The sequence below is a fragment of the Cricetulus griseus genome, chromosome 4 (assembly GCF_003668045.3).
Source record: "Cricetulus griseus strain 17A/GY chromosome 4, alternate assembly CriGri-PICRH-1.0, whole genome shotgun sequence".
NCBI lineage: Eukaryota > Metazoa > Chordata > Mammalia > Rodentia > Cricetidae > Cricetulus > Cricetulus griseus.
The window spans coordinates 177,264,799-177,280,722 of NC_048597.1; the positions used below are offsets into that span (position 1 = coordinate 177,264,799).

Consider the following 15,924-nt stretch of genomic DNA (forward strand, 5'->3'; position numbering starts at 1 on the left):
TGAAATGCAAAATAAAAACCTGAAGTGACTGTGCTTTGATTTGTGCTCGTACATTCCATGGGGTTTCAGGCTGCCAGGCTGAGGGATGACCAGAGGGAAGCTGGGAACATTCCTGGCCTGGTGGCTGTCTGGGTGGGGATACCTAGGACTTGCTACTGTTACTGCTGCCTTCTGTAGTTACAGGAGGAACTGACCTGCACCACGGTCATACAGGTGCCCACTGTCCGTCATCCCATCATGTATGATGAATTCCCTCTTTGGTAAAGAAATTCTGAGTGCAGAGAGCCTTAGTCCCTGCACCCTGTCAGGGACCTGAGTGTGCCTTTATCTACTCACCTTCACCCTCCTGCCCTGTGGTTCTCAAACCCTCTAGGAAGAAAGAAACTGAAGTTGCTGTGCTAGGTCTGATCTTGGTGTACATCTGTGAGGCTGGCTGTAGCCCAGGTTAAAGCTAACCCATGATGTTGGCTGTAGACTGCAGTTGATACCTGGGTAGAGAACAGAAGGTCCCTGAGGTGGGCTATGCTGAGAGCCTGGGCTGGCATAGACAGGGTGACTCTTCTGTGACATGGTGTTTCAGTTTAATAAGAGAGTGGCTTGAAGGCTTTTCTAGTTCCTACCGGAAGGCTGGAGTTCTGAGTTTGCTTTTCTTTTGTCCATCCTGGTACTAGAGGGTACGACCAGTAGATAGTGCCTGCCGCCTCCTGGTTCCCACTGAGTAAAGTGGCAGTGGCTGTGGCTGGCCCTGGGTGCACCCCCTTCTGTGGTGTGGCTTGGGTCTAGGGTGTTAACTGCTGACAGGTGTGTCAGAGGTGACATGTATCCAGGTGGTAAGTGGGCTAGGAGGGGCACAGGCAAACACAGGCTTTGGGGTAACGGGGTGGCAGGTGGGCAGGTTACCTGTACCCCAGAGGGAGATTCAGGGTGGGGGGATGTACCTGTGCTTGTACCAGGAAGAAGAGGAATTGGGTCTTGTCAGTACCCCTTACTGGTGTGTGGTCTTGTCAAGCATGCAAGGGCCGTCCCAGCCTGCTGCTCCTTCTAGCACCTCCTCCTAGCATGGAGAAGAAGCTGTTGTAGACCTGACAGCCCCTTCCCAGAGCAAGCCATGGCCTGACCTACTTCAGCTGTGTCTGGATCCACTGGGTCTTCCTGAGGTGCTGAATTATTTAGTTGGGGTGCCTTGGTCTTTCTGAGAGGGGTAGAGGAAGCTACTCCATAATTTAAAAGGCCCCCATGCCTGTGGCTTCCAGGGGCAGGGTGAGGGAGGAGGGGGACTCCTTCACGCTTTACTGAGCAGGGCCCAGGCCTTGGCCTGATAAGAGGGAGGGAGGTCCTGCAGCCTTTCCAGCTGGTTCTTCGTGTGCCTCTGCAGACAGGCTTCAATGGGCTGTCACATCTGGACTGAGCTTGAATGGACAAGCAGAGCCACCCACAGTTAAGGAGTTGCCTGGTAAGGCACGGTAAAGCTGGACTCAGAAGCAGCCTTGTCCAGAATGCCTGTGGTATGCTCGTCAGAAAAAGCCAGCAGGTGTGTCATCCTGGTCTCTGATGGCAGGAGTATTGGTTAGGTGTTGTCAGTTTGACACATGCCAGGATCATCAGGGGAGAGGGAAATGAGAACATGTCTCCATCAGATTGGCTTGTAGACAAGTCTGTGGTGCATTTTCTTGATTAAAGACTGATGTGGGAGGACCTGCCCACTTTGGGCAGTGGTTCTGGGCTGTACAGGAAAGCTGGCTGGGCAGCCGGTGGTGAGCAGTCCAGAAAGCAGCGCCCTGCTTCAAGGTTCCTGCCTTGGCTTCTCAGTGGACGGTGGCCTGGGGTATGTAAATCGAAAAACTTTTTCCTTCCAGTTTCTTTTGGTCACCTTCTTTATCAGAAACTTAAGACAGAAGGAGTATGGTTTCTTCCTTTCTCAAAGGACCAGAGAGTCAAGTAATACTAAGTTATTTGGGTGCAGACCCCTTCTTAACAGTACCGAACTTCCCAAGGTGGGGACCGTAATCACACATCCCTGCTTTGCTAGAGACCAGTGCTGAAGGTGCCTGAGAGGACTGTGGCTGCTGCCCCTGCACCCACCCCAGGAGAAGTTGGCTGCTGACAGATTGGTTTGCCTTCATCTTTTTGAGATTCTGTAGTTTGATCAGCAATTTTTAGTGATTTTTTTTTTTTTTAACTGTGGAAAGTTTATTGGGGGGACGGGAAATAAGGGAGTTAAGGAAGGAAAGAGAAGAAAGATGGAGACAGAGAAGGCTGCCTCCTCAGAGAAAGAGAAGCACTGATGGCAATTCTTATCATGGGGCCTTGCAGGAGAGTGGATTTGTAGGCTCCAGGCTGTGTGGGTTGCCCTACTCACAATCTGGAAATCAGTACCAGGTAAGAACCCAGCCGACGTGGGGCCAGAGGTACGTAGAAGGACCAGGACTCTGCTCTGCCTGGCTGATCCGGCAGTTTCCTGAAGTCTGAATGAAGACTTTTTGGTTAGGAGTTCTGTCAGCTTGTAGACAACCCCTGAGAAATGGGCTTTAAACTCAGAGTACAGTTACAGAAAGTGCCAGAAGGGACTGCCATAGCCTGCAATGATTTAGGGTCTTACTTTTGTCTCCTGATCTGGAATTTTCCCAGGCTGACTTCAAACTCATGGTAACCCTGTTGTCTCAGCCTACTAAGTACCAAGTTTCAAGCATGTGACACCGTATCTGACATTTATTTTATTTTTACCAAAAAATGAAGTGTAGATTAAAACTTATGTTCTGTTCTTGTCAGAGATTGTCAGGGATCAAAGTCATTGAAGTGTGTGTGTGTGTGTGTGTGTGTGTGTGTGTGTGTGTGTGTGCGCGCGCGCGCGCGCGCGCTCACCATGTATTCTGGGCTGGCTGGCCTTGAACTTTCAGTAGTTCTCCTACTCCATCAGCCACCATGCTTGTCACTGAAAATTTTATTATTTTTAAGATTTATTTATTTCTTATGTACAAAGTGTTTTGTCTGCATGTATGCCTATAGGCCAGGAGAGGGCACCAGATTCATTATAAATGGTTGTGAGCCACTTTGTTGTTCCTGAGAATTCAACTCAGGACCTCTGGAAAAGCAGCCAGTGTTCTTAACCTCTGAGCCATCTCTGCATCCCCTGTTTTTGATTTTTCATCTAATGTTCTACTTGGGAGAAAGAGGAAGGTAAAATGGGTCAGAGGCCCAGAAATCATTAGAGTATAGCCTCAGATGTTTTCACTCTGTGCTAACTACTCATTTTTTGTACATGGATTTTTCTGTCCTTCCTTCCAGCTCCTAAGTCATGACATGGAGACTTATTAATTATAAAAGCCTGGCCAATAGCTTAGGCTTGTTTCTAAGTAGCTCTTATAACTTAAATTAACTCATTTCTGTTCATTTACTTTCTGTCTCGTGGCTTCACTACCTTTACTCTGTACTGCCCCTGCTGCTTCCTCTGTCTCTAGCTTGTGACTCTCTGCATCTTTTCCCTTCTTCCCAGCATCCTCTCTGCCCCAAAATCCTGCCTAGCTCTTGGCTGTTCAACTTTTTATTAAACCAGTCCAAGTAACAAATCTTCACATTGTACAAAAAGATTATTCCAGAACACCTTTTAGAGGAGAGGCTGCAGAAGGTCAGTGCAAGGCCTTGTATATGGCACTCTCTACCACTGGGTCGCACCCTGGCCTTCTTACAAGCCACTGAAGAAGAAGCAGAACCTGAGTCTGGCCCCTTAGACTACTCGACCATCCTAATACCCTTCATTTTGTTTTGAGACAGCCTCGCTCACTGTGTGGCCTTGGCTTCCTTGGAACTTGCTATGTAGATCAGACTGGCCTCAAACTAAGAGATTTGGCTGCCTCTGTCTTAGTGTCACCAGTGACCTGACACCCTGTGAGAAGCCTCTGGGGATCTCAGGATTCTACCAGCAGGAGGAAGAGGATCACACATTCCTGTCCTGATGTGGTGTGGGTGCATACGCTGTCTCTCGTGATCACTGTAAATGTCCTTTGAAGCAAGAAAGGTATTTTCATCTACTTTTTGTAGCTATGGAAACTGAAGATAAAAGCTCCCATGGGAACTTTAGCAGGTAAAGGTGCTTGCTACCAAGCCTGACATCCAGAATTTTATCCTTGGGATCCACATAGTGGAAAAGGAGAACCAACTCCTTCAAATTGTCCTCTGACCTCTACTATGTACATGGTGGCATACATCTACCCCCACTGATTTTTTTTTTTTTCTTCCAATGAGGGAGAGCTGAGTGGTGGTGGTGCATGCCTTTAATCCCAACACAGGTGAATCTATAGAGTGGGTTCCAGGAGAGCCAATGCTACACAGAGAAACCCTGTCTCAAAAAAAGAAAAAAAAAAAAAAAAAAAAAAAAAGCTAAAACAAAACCCCAAAACCCTCAGAAAAGAAAAATCCCACAGAGGGAGATGGCTTGATGGGCAAACGCTTGCTTTGCAAGCATGAGGACCAGAGTTCAGATCCCCAGAACCCACGTAAAAAACTGGATGGCTGTGGAGGTCCACTGTAATCCTAGCATCGAGGTGGCAGAAAAGGGGTCCTAGGATAAGAGGCCTATCTTGAGGAGCTGCACCAGCAAGCATCAGGTTTAGCAGGAGACCTTGCCTCAAATCCATAAGCAACCAGCAGCTGAGAGCAATTGCTAGTACAGACAACCTGGGTTCTGTGCTCAGCATCCACATCAGGTGTTGCACAACCACTTGTAACTCCAAACTCTCTCCTGGAAGCTTGGGCAGCTGCATAAAGAATACATTTACAGGGGCTGAAGAGATAGCTCAGTGGTTAAGAGCACTGACTGCTCTTCAGAGGTCCTGGGTTCAATTCCCAGCACCCACATGGCAGCTCACAACTGTCTGTAATTCCAGTTCCAGGGGACCTGACACCCATGGCAAAGAACCAATGCATATATTAAAAAAAAAAAAACATATATACTTAGGCACACACATTTTTGTAAAGAAATCTTATGTGTATTTGTGTTTTGAGAGCATGTTTATATGTACCATGTATGTGCCTGTGGAAGCTAGAAGAGGATGTCCGATCCCCTCGAACTGGAGTTGTGAACTGGCATGTGGGTGCCGTCGGTCAAACAAGGCCCTCAGTGTGTGCACCAGGTGCTCTTCTCACAGAACACACTGCTCCAATGGACCTGGCACTTGGTGCAAGTTGGAATGAGGCTCAGTGTACAGTCAGGGACCTGGATGGCTGAGCTGTTCAAGTGAGGAATACCCAGGAATGGGAGAGTTAGGCGGATGGTCCAAAAGTCTTCTCTCTCTGGCTGCCATTCTCCCACCTGTCTTCCCAGCCACGCCAGGCTGACTGTGATAATGTAGTCCTGGCATCCCAGGAAAGGGTCACTTGAGTTAGTGGTTGTTTCTATCCAAAGTCAGATTCACCTTCCTAGAATCTGCAGAATCTTATCACCTGGAAATCGGCTCTGCAGGAAAGAAAGAGTTGGAGTAGAGGTGCCATTTGTTCAAGAGGAGCAAGGTGCAAAAGCCAGAGCTAACATCTTCACTAAGAATTTCCCCAGGACTGCACTCCCTAATGTGTATTTGCGTATATATCTGATATATTCACCATTTGCTGATGGCCACAGTCAGGCATTTGGAAACAAGCCCACTCTGGATTTTGGCTTCTTCCTTGTGCCTTCAGGTCAGGATATTGACTTGTGTTCACAAAAGATGCCAGTGCCTTGTCCTTCACAGGAAACCTCAGAGTGACCCTACCCTACGTGTTCTTTCCTGTGTCTGTAGACGTGGCAGACTCTGTGGCCACAGGAAGCCACTTGTTTTTTTGGGGGGGTGGGTTGGGGGGGGTGCGTTTTCAGACAGGGTTTCTCTGTGGCTTTTGAGGCTGTCCTGGAACTAGAGCTCTTGTAGACCAGGCTGGTCTTGAACTCACAGAGATCCGACTGCCCCTGCCTCTCGAGTGCTGGGACTAAAGGTGTGTACCAGCAACGCCTGGCTGCCACTTGTTCTTTTTAGTTTAGTTGGGTTTTGGTAGTTGGTTTTTTGTTGTTGAGACGATTTCATGTGAACCCAGGATGAACTTGAGTTTACTGTGTAACTCTAGGTGACCTTGGCCTTTCATGCTCCTACCTTTGGGTGCTAGGCTTACAGCCACGCCTGTCTTCTTATCCTGCCTCCATCCTATGCCCACTTGTGCTTGTGTCTCATCTCTGGCCCTTGTTCATCACCTGGTGGTGTAAAGGTGAGGTTTCAGTTTTTCTGTTCCTTTCACTGTGCTGTTAATAGCTGAGGCATTATCTAGACCATGGGGCTGTGGTGCCCTCTTCTGGTGAAAGAGCTCAAAGCTATTTGGCTGTTTTCCTTGGGATCCTCCAGGACAGACTTGACCTGGACCTGAGCTGTCTTGGCCCCTGCTCCAAAGCTCAGAGTTAGGCAGTCAGTTACAAATATGTGCATGTTTTTCATTCTAGACTGTTACACAAATCACTGATCCTAGGGATCAGTGTTAGACCCCAAGATGACCGATTCATTCGGCAACCTCAACTTATGGTTAGAGGAGCTTCAACTCTAAGGGGCCGAGAGCTATGTCCAAGTCCAAGATCATTCATATATACATAATTGATACAAAACTCAGGTGTCCACAGCACAGTGGGGTATGTCGGCTCATGCCTGTAATCCCATCACTTGGGATGCAAAGACCGAGAGATCATATCATGTTCAAGGCTACTCTGGTTGACATTGTTAGTAACAGGCCATCTGGGTAACATATTGAGATTTTAGCTCAAAAGTCAACTCAGTGACCTCAGTTTCTTTCTAGTGCACTGGTTCAATGTTTTTAGTAATTAGTGGCCATCTGCCTTCTAACCACAGCTGATACTCCCAGAGTTTATATTTGGTGTAGCTGGTAGACTTTGTGCCCACTGGAATGAGAGAGCTAGACACCCCTGGTAGCTGAAATTTAGAATTTCCCCTTCCAGCCACCCCTGTTTCACGACATCACTTTGTAAACCTTTCCTGGACATTGCCTAGGCCAGAAGCTCCTTTAGGGCATAGGTCATGCCATTGTCACAGTCAAGGGCACTTAGTAGTACCTAACATATGCCACCTAGTTGGCTACTTCACTTTTGTTTTTTGAGACAGGGTTTCTCTGTGTAGCTTTGGAGCCTGTCCTGGAACTCCCTCTATAGACTTTGCTGGCTAACTCACAGAGATCCGCCAGCCTTTGCCTCCAGAGGGCTGGGATTAAAGGTGTGTGTCATCACTACCTGGCTGGCAAGCCTCTTTCCATCTCTGGGCATGTGTCTTCAGGGGACCCAACTTCTATGGGAGTCCTTACCCAGCAAAAATAATGGGAATGTTCTGAAGGCACAATGAGATGCCCTGGGCAATCATTTTCATGTTTCTGAAGTTTCCAAAGGTAAGCCATTATTGCTTGGTGGAGCTGCTCTGAGTCAAGAGCTGAATGTCTAGATGTTTTCCAGTTTGGGTATGTACCGCCCTGTTCTCTATGAAATTCTAGGCTTGGTCAAGAGTTGCACACACCGAGTCTGTAGGGGCCAGAGATGATAAGGCTGAGGGAACAGTGGTGACTGAGTGACAGGATTCATGGTAAACAGTTCTCAGCCCCAGCTGCTCAGCAGGGTGGGGAACCTATGTGTGTGTGATGGTTTGAATATGCTTAGAAAGGATTGGCACTATTGGGAGGTGTGGCTTTGTTGGAGGAAGTGTGTCACTAGGGGCGGGCTTTAAGGTCTCAGAAGCTCAAGTCAGGGCTAGTGGAGCAACCAATGTCTCTTCCTCTTGCCTATGGATTCAGATGTAGAACACACAGCTGCATGTCACCATACTTCCTGTCTTGATAATGGACTAAACCTCTGAACTGTAAGCCAACCCCAATTAAATGTTTTCCTGACAGGCAGTGGTGACACACACACTAGGCAGATCTCTATGAGTTTGAGGCCAGCCTGGTCTACGGAGTGAGTTCCAGGACAGCCAGGGCTACACAAAGAAACCCTGTCTTGGAGGGTGAGGGTGTTTTCCATTATAAGAGCTGCTGTGGTCATGGTGGTGCTCTTTAAAGCAATAGAAACCCTAACTATGACATGTGGCTTAATATTTTTTCTATAGAAAGACACTCAGAATTTAATGTAAAAGTTCCTAATTCTGGTTGTTGGTAACTAAGCAAGCAAGCAAACAAACAAAACAAAACAGAAAAAAACCTGAAATCTATTGTGTGTGTTGAACCTGTGTTGAGCTTGTTGCTTTGCACCTGCAGTTCAAAAGAACCCGTAGTTTTCATTCTGTGCAGTGAAGTCTACAGACAAAAATTTGCCTTCAAGTGCTAAGCCGTCCCCACCTGTGCTTGGCAGTCCCACCCCCACCCCCAATCCTTCCACAGTAACTTTCTATAGCTGGCAAAGAGCCCTGCACAAAGACCATGCTATCTAAACCTCTTGTCTTTACCCAAATCAGTACTGACCTGAGGAAGAACCGAACCTGGCTTTCTAAGGATGCTTTTGGATGTCTTCGAGCAGGGATGTTGAATATGATTGTTATTTACAGGTGGGTACATTTGTTTGTTTTCTGTCTTTTAGGGCTGGGGTTGGGTAGTTGAGATAGGATCTCACAAGGCCCACATTGGTCCTGAACTCACTGTGTAACTGAGGATGATGACTGAACTCCTCGTGATACTCCTGCCTTCATACCTCAAGTGCTAGGATTAGAGGCATGTACTACCATGCCCTTTAAAAATTGTATTGTTGTGCCAGGCATGGTCAGGTAACCTTTAACCCAGCACTTGGAAGGCACAGGCAATCAGATTTCTAAGTTTGAGGCCAGTATGCTCTACATAGTGAGTTCCAGGACAGCTAGGGTCTGTAGAGACACTGTCTTGATGCGTGTGTGGTATGAGGTGGTGGTGGATTGTATCAGTTTTTTTTTAAAGGTTCTCATATCGTAGCCCACGCTGGTCAGGAACTCAAGGTGATCTTTCTTTAGCTTCCCAAGTGCTGGGATTAGAGGTGTGAGCCAACACACATGATTTGGATGCATATATGATAAAAAAAATTAGGGTACACTTGAAGCAAATGATTGAAAGACTGAGTGTGAAACTGCATATGATTGTGCTTGTAATTGAGGAGACTTGGTAAAGGACAGAGAGTAGGTCCTCTGACTTCCACCCATGCATGTTCCCCATGGGAATTGAACTCACATTGTCAGGCTTTACCTGATGACCTATCTTGCTGATTATGTTTTTTTTGTTGTTGTTGTTTTGTTTTTCGAGACAGGGTTTCTCTGTGTAGCTTTGGAGCCTATCCTGGCACTCGCTCTGGAGACCAGGCTGGTTTCGAACTCACAGCGACCCTCCTGCCTCTGCCTCCTGAGTGCTGGGATTAAAGGCGTGCGCCACCAACACCCGGCCAGTCATGTTTGTTTTTGTTTGTTGTTTTGAAGCAGTGGCCCAGGTGGGCCTCAAAGTAATTCTGTAGCTGAGGATAACTTTGAACTCCGGATCCTCCTGCCTCCACATCTCAAATACTGGGATGGGGTGTACTAATACACCTGGTTTTGTGTCCTAACTTTTTCTTTTCTTTTCTTTTTTTGTTTTGTTTTTGTTTTTCAAGACAGGGTTTCTCTGTGTATCCCTGACTGTCCTGGAACTCACAGAGATCCTCCTGTCTCTGCCTCCTGAGTGCTGGGACTAAAGGCGTGTGCCATCACCACCGCCTGGCTTGCGTCCTAACTTTTGACCAAGACAAAGTGTAATGATCATGGCAGTGTAATGAGCAAGAGTATCTCATACTCTGTTTCAAGTGATGGGGATAATGGAATGTGGTGTAGACTGTGGCAAAATGGACAAATGGGTAGCCCAAGCACTCTGAAAAGAGTAGACACTCACTTGTTATGTTTAAAGATCTGTTTCTAATTGTGCATGTGGTTTTGTACAAGTGAATGCAGGTGCCAGTGGCAGCCAGGGGTGTTGGATCTGCCTGGAGCTGGAGTTGCAAGCAGTTGTGAATTGCTTGATGTGGGTGCTGGGAATCAAACTCTGGTCCTCTGCAAGAGAGGTGAGTGCTTGTAACCACTGAGCCCTTGCGCCAGCCTCAAGAGTAGATATTTACCACTCAGTCAGATCAACTGCAAGCTCAGTAGTTTAGTTTTGTTTATTTGTTGCATTGTTTTTAAGAAAAAGTTTCATGTAGCTCAGGTTAACTTTGAACTTCATATGTGACCAAGCATGACCCCGGACTTCTGATCTTCCTGTCCCATCTCCCCAGTCTCAGCATTTGTCATCACTCACGGTTTACCTGGTTGTTGTGAGTGAATTTTCTTTGAGCAAAGCCATCATTATCTTTGGGAGTTCACCTGTGCCCTCTTTCAAAAGGATTGGCCCAGCTGGACTTATATTTATTTATTTTCGGGTTTTTGAGACAGGATTATTCTGTATAGCCCTGGATGTCCTGGAAGTCTGTAGACCATGGGGGCCTTGAACTCAGAGATCTGCCTGCCTTTGCCTTCCAAGTGCTGAGATTAAAGACGTGTGCCACCACAGCCAGCTACAGAGGGGCAGGGAGGGTCATAGACCCTCATCTGAGTATCCAGCCACTCCCAGCTGTATGCAACTCTACCTAGTGTGGTTCTCAACTTGTGGGTTGAGACCCCTTCAGGGGTCACATATCAGACATTTACATTATGATTCGTGGCAGTAGTAAAATCATAGTCATGAAGTAGCAGTGAAATAATTTTATGGTTGTGAGGTCACCACAACATGAACTGTGCTAAAGGGTTGCAGCATTAGGGAGTTGAGAACCATGGTTCTAGAGTGTGTAGGCTGGGGAAGACTAGGAAAGGGGGCTCCATGTGGCTACTCACCTATGAAGTTCTCATCTTGGTGAAGACTTATGACAGGAGGAATAATCCTTCACCTGTGCTCAGGAAGCTCAAGAAACTTAGCAGCTTCCTGGAGTGAACTCCACTGCGGCTGTGCCTCTTTTTGCCATTGTGACCTTAGGAAGAGTGATCCACGTTGCTTATGTCTGCCCTTGGGAAGGAATTTTAGCAACATTGGTGCTGAGGATCAAATTCAAAGCTTCACGAATGTTAGGCAAGTGCTCTATCAGCTGAGCTGCATCCATAGCCTCTGCTGTGGTTTTCTGAAACAGGTTTTGTTTATTTAATTTTTTTAAAAATTAATCCTGAGACAGGGTTTCTCTGTGTGTAGTTTCGGCTGTCCTGGAACTCAAGCTATAGACCAGGCTGGCCTTGAACTCATAGAGATCCACCTGCCTCTGCCTCCCAAGTGCTGGGATTAAAGGCATGTGGAAACCCCACTAATGGGCTTGAAACAGTGTCTCATCATGCCGCCCAAGCTCAACCTCAGAATTCTCCTGCTTCAGCCTCCTGAGTGCCTGAATTACATACAGTGCTGGGGGTAGGGGTGGGGGTGGGGGTTGTTCAATGTTGGCTTTATTTTTATTGTAACTTTATTTTGATGTTTGAGACTGGGTCTCACTATGTAGCCTTGGCTAGCCTAGAACTCACTGTGTAGACCAGGCTGGCCTCCCAACTCACAGAGATCTGCCTGAGTGCAAGGGTTAAAGGCATGAGCCACCATACTCATCTTAGCCATATTTATTTTTGTTAGATTGTAGATTACTGTGTGAAATCTATGTTTGGCTCAAAAAGTTCTTAAACATTGTGTTGGTCAAGCAAGCTGGGGCTGGAGCTGCATTTGGCCTGGGTGCTACTGTTTTGTGGTGTTATTTTAGAGCTTTTTGCTTGAAGGGTGAGCATTGGGCCTCTGTCTATGGGCTTGTGCTTGGCCCTGCTGTCTGATTGGTTATGAAAGGTTCTAGGCTTCCTCATAGATGGAAATGGCTGGCTGATTGGCTCCTGGCCCCCATCAGTTCCCATCTGCTTTTCAACATCCACCTAGTAATAGAGTTCTGCTGGGAAGCTCGGAAGTTCTAGAAGCTTCCTTGTTAGCCAAGGGAAGTCAGGTGATCCATATTTGCCCGGAGCCAAGAGATCCCCCAGAGAATTGGTCCTGTGGTTCTCTGTGTGCCTTCCAGGCTTTGAGGCTGGTTTCCATGCCTCTCTCAGGACAGAGCCCTGTGGGAATATACACTGGTAACTAGTTCTCAAAGGGCGGTGTCCTATGTCTAAAGGGGAAAACGTGCCAGATGCACATTCGGGGACACACACACACACACACACACACACACACACACACACACACACACTCATAGTTACTGTACTTAGCACTACCAAGACCTTTTCCCACGAAGTCCCACAGTCCCAAGCATCCGGAAGGGCAGCCAGTCATGGGAATGAACCGAGGCCCCTTCCCTGTGGAAGCCCCACCCCACTCTGCTCCATTTACTCTTGGCCATACAAGCCCTGCTCCCCCACTGCTCCCCCCTCTACTTTCAGAGGAGGAAATTGCTGAACAATGTGGCAGATCAGAGAATGGGCACAGTGCCTGGAGCCCAAGGCCAGGACAGGTCTTCAGTAGGCCTTGGACTCTGACCTCTGGCTGCCCTGCTCCTGGGCAGACTCATGTTCAGGCCTCTTCATTTCTAGGAGACCTCCCTTGGGGAACATGTCCTCTCCCTTCATTTTGTCTCTTCTCCAGGGTAGAGCAGCCACCAGTGTCTTCCTTCACTTGTGTCAAGGTCAAATTCCCTCTGGACCAAGCCAGCCCTCTCAAAAGGCTCTCAGGCTCTCAGAGGGACAGATGGTAGTAATCACGTCATTTCTAGCTTCCTTGGGCCGGGAGGGTGGTGGGAACCACTACTTGTGTTCTTCCTGTTGGTCTAAAATAGTGTTCTGCCTTTGACCAAGAACCCTGGTCTCAAGCCTGACTCCTGGATTAATCCCAGTTTCAGTGTTCAATTCCCTCACCTCTTAAAATTTCTGGTTCAAGTCAGGTGTGGTGGCTCTCATCTTGGTGACTGAGGCAGAATGATCAACAGAGCTTAAGAGTTCTGGGCCACCTGGATTTCACAGTGAGAACCCATCTCAAAATGAAATAGTCTCCATGGTGGTGTACACCTGTAATCTCACACTTGAGATGTGGGGGCAGGTTGATCAAGGTCATTTTTGGCTGCATGGCAACTTCAAGGCCAGTCTTGAATAAAGATTTTAAAAAATGGATTTTAGGGCTGAGGGGGTGGGGCTCAGCTGGCAAAATGCTTAACTAGCAAGCATGAAGTCCTGGGTTTAATCCCCAGTATTGCAAAGGCCAGGTGCATGCCTGTGATCCCACACTTGGGAGGGAGAGGCAGGAGGATCAAGAGTTGAAGGTCAAAAGATTTGATGATATAGTAATTCCTTTTTGTTTTTACAGTCTTGGAGCTTTCATCCTGAAGAGCCTGAACAAACAGCCAATGATAGGTGTGGAGCTGCTTGGCCTGGACCAGCCAGCCTTGGATAGAGCAGGTAGAGGGAAAACAAATGCTAAAAGGAGCACACACCTTTGAAGTCCTAGTTTTGTAGAAATGTATCCTTCCTCTTATCCTTTTCTGCCTTATTCTCTTTTGCATCAGTAAGCATTCAAGGACATCATCACTCTTGTCATTTCTAGAGATCAGTAGGGTTAGGTTTACCTTTTCGAGATACCTTCTAGACCACCATGTCACTTATATTATCCAGCTGGTCATTGGCACCATTACCCTGATTTTCACACAGGCCAGAAAGAGCTCCTGAAGACTGAAGTAGTTAAAGCCACAAGGGCAGATCTGGCAAGCAGATCAGTTTAGGTTTGTCTTACCCTGTTGCACCATAAGGCATTTGGTTTGGGGAGGGATGATCCAACCCAGAGTCTCACACATTCTAGGCCAGCATTTACCACAGAGCTATACAAAAAAAAAAAAACCCTATTTTATTGTTAATTGAAATTTAAATAGGGGCAGTTGTACAGGGCAGTATAGGTAGAGGAAGGTGGTCCCCATCCCCGTGGTATTTTCACTTACTGGCCTGGATGCATAAAGATGGTCACTTCTGAAATTGCAAACTGTGGCAGATGCTTCTGATTCCTCTCATGTAAATCTAGGCAACCTTGGATGTGAATTCTAACTTAACCCGACAGCTTTGAAATCAAGCAAGTTTCCTGCTGCATATAGGTCCTGTATAAATATTAACATGCACAGTAATTCTCTTCACCATAAAATAAAAATTAAAAGCTTCTGTGAAAATTAATGCTTTAGGAGCTGCGAAGAAGGCTTAGTTAGTGAAGTGCTCACCTTGCAAGTGCCAGGACTTGAGTGTGCTTGCCAAAACAAAAACAAAAAATATCAGTGCTGGTTTGCTCATACTGGCAAAACCAGCTCTGGAAGGTGGGTGATCCCAGGGACTTTGTTGACCCCACCAGCTTAGCTTACTTTGTAATTCCTGGTCAATAAAAGACACTGTCTCACTGGGTGGTGGTGGCTCATGCCTTTAGTTCCAGCACTCGGGAGGCAGAGGCAGGCAGATCTCTGTGAGTTCGAGGCCAGCCTGGTCTACAGAGCTACACAGAGAAACCCTGTCTCGAAAAACCAAACTAAACCAACCAACCAAACCAAAAAAAACCAAAACCCTCTGTCTTAGTAAATAAATAAGCAAGTAAGGTAGCTGACCTCTGAAGAATGTCACCTCAGGTTGTCCTTTGGCTCTACATGTATACACACATACCCCAGGTGGACCTGCACATACAGGAACATGTACACACACATGCATACCATCTGCCTCCACACAGACACACACACACACACAAAAATGCTTAGTAAATGGTTGATGTTGATTATTGACATAGTGTGCTCTCAGTATTTGCTAACCGATTAATCAGACAGTGTCCTTCAGACTCAGGGTAACTTGCTCAGGATGGGCTGGCAAAGCTGAGGCACTCTCTTCTGGGGCCAGGAGAGCTGGTCAGGTGGGTGGAACTAGGCTTAATAGTCCACTTCTGTTACATACTAATGTAAGAACTAACCTGACTTGAACTTGAAAAAGTAGGTTATGAATAGCTAGGGGTAAAAAGGTAGTGGATTTGTTGGGGGGGGGCACAGCTTCAAGATAAGTTCTCTCTGTGTAGCCCTGACTGTCCTGGAACTAGCTCTGTAGATCAGGCTGGCCTTGAACTCAGAGATCCGATTGCCTCTGCCTCCTGAGTGCTGGGATTAAAGGCGTGCATCACCACTGCCCAGCAAGGTAGAGGAAGAGCAGTCCTGTCTAAGTATCTAATGATAACCAAGACAGTTCTTTTACCACTTGCAATTTTGGTGAAAAACAAAACAAAACAAAAAAAAAACCCTTAGTCTGATAGCTCCATCTTCTATATTATCTTGGCATTCTCATGATCTAAAAATTAAAAGTTTGTGCAATAGAATCATTGGGTCTGATAGGTAGGGTCACTTGAGATTTGGGGCTTGAGAAATGGAGGTCTTGGTGATCACTGAACATTGGAGTACTCTCCACCCTTCAAAATGTCCCTTCTACATGTTACTTTCTCTTTGGTGTCCCTCAGACTGAATACTTACCTCGTATTGTGATGGCCTGTTTCTGACCAGATTGTGACATCCAAGGTGGATACATTGCCTAGCCCATTGTGGAGTATTCCTGGACGCCTATCCATGCCAGAAACACATAGTGAGTAGCTGTTTGCTGAACTTTAACTGAATGGGTGATTTGAGGTGACCTCTGTGGTCTAAGACTCTCTGTCTCTGTCTCTGTCTTTCTCTGTCTCTCTCCTCTCTCGTTTCTCCCGTTCTCTCCCTCTCCTCTCCCTTCTTTCCTTCCTCTCTCTTCTCTTTCTCTCCCTCCTCCTCTCTTCCCTCTCTCTCTCTCTCCCTCTCTCCTCTACCTTTGCTTCTTTCTTCTGTCTGCCTTTGAGACAGGGTCTCACAGTGTTGCCCTGGCTGGCCTGGAGCTGTGTACACCAAGCTGGACTTCACCTCAC

General features: G+C 47.0%; 1 long non-coding RNA gene across 2 annotated transcripts; it reads left to right on the forward strand.

Annotated features, from left to right (window-relative positions):
• Nucleotides 1–7,752: 7,752 nt before the first annotated feature.
• On the forward strand, nucleotides 7,753–15,615 carry LOC113835199. Of its 2 annotated transcripts, none has more exons than XR_004769486.1 (5): nucleotides 7,753–7,868; nucleotides 8,460–8,549; nucleotides 9,936–10,054; nucleotides 13,336–13,427; nucleotides 15,536–15,615. It is a non-coding gene; the product is annotated as an uncharacterized LOC113835199 (long non-coding RNA). The 2 variants fall into 2 exon arrangements; XR_003484579.2 differs by having other exon boundaries at nucleotides 15,493–15,614.
• Nucleotides 15,616–15,924: the final 309 nt, after the last annotated feature.